The sequence below is a fragment of the Columba livia genome, chromosome 2 (assembly GCF_036013475.1).
Source record: "Columba livia isolate bColLiv1 breed racing homer chromosome 2, bColLiv1.pat.W.v2, whole genome shotgun sequence".
Classification (NCBI taxonomy): Eukaryota; Metazoa; Chordata; class Aves; order Columbiformes; family Columbidae; genus Columba; species Columba livia.
In genome coordinates this window covers 162143898-162149102 of record NC_088603.1, presented here as the reverse complement: position 1 = coordinate 162149102, position 5205 = coordinate 162143898, and the positions used below count along the sequence as shown (strand labels likewise).

The 5205-nt window shown below is 44.3% G+C and overlaps 1 pseudogene; it reads left to right on the top strand.

The window, feature by feature from the left end:
- The first annotated feature begins 1627 nt into the window (after window positions 1–1627).
- Window positions 1628–1746, top strand: LOC135578919 (5S ribosomal RNA; annotated as a pseudogene).
- The last annotated feature ends 3459 nt before the right edge of the window (window positions 1747–5205 follow it).

Genomic DNA, 5205 nt, shown 5'->3' with positions numbered 1-5205 from the left:
TGATTTAACTAAATCTGAGGTGGTTTTAACCCAAAGTAATGGGCTGGTTTTAACTAAATTTGAGGTGGTTTGAACCCAAAGTAACGAGCTGGTTTTAACTAAATCTGAGGTGGTTTTAAGCCAAAGGAACGAGCTGATTTAACTAAATCTGAGGTGGTTTTAACCCAAAGTAACGGGCTGGTTTTAACTAAATTTGAGGTGGTTTTAAGCCAAAGGAACGATCTGGTTTAACTAAATCTGAGGTGGTTTTAAACCCAATGGAACGAGCTGGTTTTAACTAAATTTGAGGTGGTTTTAAGCCAAAGGAACGAGCTGGTTTTAACTAAATCTGAGGTGGTTTTAACCCAATGTAATGAGCTGGTTATAACTAAATCTGAGGGGTTTTAACCCAAAGTAACGAGCTGTTTTTAACTAAATCTGAGGTGTTTTTAACCCAAAGTAACGAGCTGGTTTTAACTAAATCTGAGGGGTTTTAACCCAAAGTAACGAGCTGTTTTTAACTAAATCTGAGGTGTTTTTAAACCAAAGTAACGAGCTGGTTTAACTAAATTTGAGGGGGTTTTAAACCCAAAGGAACGAGCTGATTTTAACTAAATTTGAGGGGGTTTTAAACCCAAAGGAACGAGCTGGTTTTAACTAAATCTGAGGGGGTTTTAAACCCAAAGTAACGAGCTGGTTTTAACTAAATCTGAGGTGGTTTTAACCCAAAGTAACGAGCTGGTTTTAACTAAATCTGAGGTGGTTTTAAACCAAAGTAACGAGCTGGTTTTAACTAAATCTGAGGTGTTTTTAAACCAAAGTAACGAGCTAGTTTAACTAAATTTGAGGGGGTTTTAAACCCAAAGTAACGAGCTGTTTTTAACTAAATCTGAGGTGTTTTTAAACCAAAGTAACGAGCTGGTTTAACTAAATCTGAGGTGGTTTTAACCCGAAGTAACGAGCTGGTTTAACTAAATTTGAGGGGGTTTTAAACCCAAAGTAACGAGCTGGTTTTAACTAAATCTGAGGTGGTTTTAAGCCAAAGGAACGAGCTGGTTTAACTAAAACTGAGGGGGTTTTAAACTCAACGTAACGAGCTGGTTTTAACTAAATCTGAGGTGTTTTTAACCCAAAATTTCAGAGTTGATTTAAAGCAGATTTGAGAGTTTTGTCTTTTAACCAAGATTTGAGGATTTAACCAAAATATTTGGATTTATTTGACCAAATTTGAGGCTTTTCTTAACCAAAATTTGAGTGATTTTAACCCAAAACATGAGAGATTTTTAACCCAAAGTGAAGAGCGTTTTTAAACTAGATTTGAAGATTTTTTAACCCCAAATTTGAGGGCTTTTAAACCAAAACTAAGGCGCGGCTTTAACTAAATTCGAGGAGGTTTTAAAGCAAAATTTGAGGGGTTTTACAAACAGATTTGAGAGGGTTTTTTAAGCAAAATTTGAGGATTTTTTAAACTGAAATTTGAGGGATTTAAACCAAAATTTGAGGGTTTTCTTAACCAAAAAATTGAGTGTTTTTTAAGCCAAATGTGAGGGGTTTTAAACCAAAAGTGAGGAGCGTGTAGTGAGGTGGCCGGGTGGTGAGCAGATACTATCAGGATATACTTGGAGAACACACATATAATATATATAATATATACAGCCATACCACCTTGAGAACAGCTGATCTCATCTGATGTGGGAAGCTAAGCAGGGTCGGGCCCGGTCAGTACTTGGATGGGAGACCAGGTGGGAACAGCGGGTGCTGTGGGCTGAGCCAGCACTGGGCCTTGTGGCCAGGAAGCCAATGGTACCTGGGGTGGGTTAGAAGGGGGTGGTCAGTAGGTCAGAGAGGTTCTCCTGCCCCTCTACTCTGTCCTTGACTAAAGGGTTTAGTTCAGATACTATCAGGATATACTTGGGGATCATGTATATATGTAATGTATACAGCCATAGCACCCTGGGAATGCGTGATCTGGGAAGCTAAGCAGGGTCGGGCCTGGTTAGTACTTGGATGGGAGACCTTATGGCCAGGAAGCCAATGGTACCTGGGGTGGGTTAGAAGGCGGTGGTCAGTAGATCAGAGAGGATCTCCTGCCCCTCTACTCTGCCCTTGAAAAAGGGTTTAGTTCAGGTACTATCAGGATGTACTTGAGGAACATATATATATAATATATACAGCCATACCACCTTGAGAACACCTGGTCTCATCTGATGTGGGAAGCTAAGCAGGGTCGGGCCCGGTCAGTACTTGGATGGGAGACCTTGTGGCCAGGAAGGCCAATGGTACTTGGGGTGGATTAGAAGGGGGTGGTCAGTAGGTCAGAGAGGTTCTCCTGCCCCTCTACTCTGCCTTTGAAAAAGGGTTTAGTTCAGGTACTATCAAGATATACTTGGGGAACATATATATATATAATATATATATCCATACCCCCCTGAGAGTGCCCCATCTCATCTGACCTGGGAAGCTAAGCAGGGTCGGGCCTGGTCAGTACTTGGATGGGAGACCAGCTGGCCAGGAAGCCAATGGGACCTGGAGTGGATTAGAAGGGGGGGGGATAGTAGGTCAGAGAGGTTTTTTTAACCAAAACGAGCAGTTTTTAACTCAATTTGAGGGGATTTTTCAACCCAAAATTCGCGTGTTTTTTTTAAAACCAGATTTGAGAGCTGTTGGGGTTTTTTTTAACTAAAATTCAATGTTTTAATTGAGGGTTTTTAACCCAAATTCGAAGGTTTAAACCCCCAATTTTGGGATGTTATTTCAATATGAAATTTGAGGCATTTTGAACCAAAATTTGTGTTTGTTTTTTTTTTTTCCCAACCAAAACTTGAAGATTTTTAAACAATTTCAGGAGTTTTAAGCAAGATTTGAGGTTTTTAAACCAAATTTAAGGGGATTTAACCAAAATTTGATATTTTTAAACAAATTTGAGCATTTTTCTGACCAGAATTTGAGGGTGTTTCTTTTCACCTTATTTTTTGGTGCAATTAGAAGGGCCAACGAGCTCCCGGCTCGTTAATTAACCAGTTGTTAATTAACCAATTTTAGAGAATAGTTTTTAATGCATTAAGTTAAATTGGGGGGGGGGAGATCACCCTCGTCCTCCCAGTTTGGGGAGACCCTGGGACTGGGAGCACTGGGAGCCCCAACTCCGCTCCCCCCGCTAATTAGTTCTGCGGTAATTAGTGATTGGGGGGGACTGGGGGCACTGGGATTGGTGTAAGGGGTTACTGGGAATACTGGGGACACTGAACTGGAGTTACTGGGGAAACTGGAGAAACTGAACTGGAGTTACTGGGGAAACTGAACTGGAGTTACTGGGGAAACTGAACTGGAGTTACTGGGGAAACTGGAGAAACTGAACTGGGGTTACTGGGAATACTGGGGAAACTGAACTGGGGTTACTGGGGAAACTGAACTGGGGTTACTGGGGTTACTGGGGAAACTGAACTGGAGTTACTGGGAATAGTGGGGAAACTGAACTGGGGTTACTGGGGAAACTGAACTGGAGTTACTGGGGAAACTGGAGAAACTGAACTGGAGTTACTGGGGAAACTGAACTGGAGTTACTGGGGAAACTGGAGAAACTGAACTGGGGTTACTGGGGAAACTGGGGAGACTGGACTGGGGGTACTGGGGAAACTGAACTGGAGTTACTGGGGAAACTGAACTGGGGTTACTGGGAATAGTGGGGAAACTGAACTGGAGTTACTGGGGAAACTGAACTGGAGTTACTGGGGAAACTGGAGAAACTGAACTGGAGTTACTGGGGAAACTGAACTGGAGTTACTGGGGAAACTGGAGAAACTGAACTGGGGTTACTGGGGAAACTGAACTGGGGTTACTGGGAATACTGGGGAAACTGAACTGGGAATACTGGGGAAACTGAACTGGAGTTACTGGGAATATTGGGGAAACTGAACTGGAGTTACTGGGGAAACTGAACTGGGGTTACTGGGAATACTGGGGAAACTGAACTGGGAATACTGGGGAAACTGAACTGGAGTTACTGGGGAAACTGGAGAAACTGAACTGGGGTTACTGGGGAAACTGAACTGGGGTTACTGGGAATAGTGGGGAAACTGAACTGGGGTTACTGGGGAAACTGGGGAGACTGGACTGGGGGTACTGGGGAAACTGAACTGGAGTTACTGGGGAAACTGAACTGGAGTTACTGGGAATACTGGGGAAACTGAACTGGGGTTACTGGGAACACTGAACTGGGGTTACTGGGAATAGTGGAGAAACTGAACTGGGGTTACTGGGGAAACTGAATTGGGGTTACTGGGAATACTGGGGAAACTGAACTGGGGTTACTGGGAATACTGAGGAAACTGAACTGGGGTTACTGGGGAAGCTGAACTGGAGTTACTGGGGAAACTGGAGAAACTGAACTGGGGGTACTGGGAATAGTGGGGAAACTGAACTGGGATTACTGGGGACACTGAACTGGGGTTACTTGGAATAGTGGGGAAACTGAACTGGGGTTACTGGGGTTACTGGGGACACTGAACTGGGGTTACTGGGGAAACTGAACTGGGGTTACTGGGGACACTGAACTAGAGTTACTGGGAATAGTGGGGAAACTGAACTGAGGTTACTGGGGAAACTGGGGAGACTGGACTGGGAATACTGGGGAAACTGAACTGGGGTTACTGGGGAAACTGAACTGGGGTTACTGGGAATACTGGGGAAACTGAACTGGGGTTACTGGGAACACTGAACTGGAGTTACTGGGAATAGTGGGGAAACAGACCTGGGGTTACTGGGGAAACTGAACTGGAGTTACTGGGGAAACTGGAGAAACTGAACTGGGGTTACTGGGAATACTGGGGAAACTGAACTGGAGTTACTGGGGAAACTGAACTGGGGTTACTGGGAATACTGGGGAAACTGAGCTGGGGTTACTGGGGACACTGAACTGGAGTTACTGGGAATACTGGGGACACTGAACTGGGGTTACTGGGGAAACTGAACTGGGGTTACTGGGGAAACTCGGGATGCTGAATTGGGGTTACTGGGAATACTGGGGAAACTGAACTGGGGTTACTGGGGAAACTGAACTGGGAATACTGGGGAAACTGAACTGGGGTTACTGGGAATAGTGGGGAAACTGAACTGGGGTTACTGGGAACACTGAACTGGGGTTACTGGGAACACTGAACTGGGGTTACTGGGAATACTGGGGACACTGAACTGGGGTTACTGGGGAAACTGAACTGGAGTTACTGG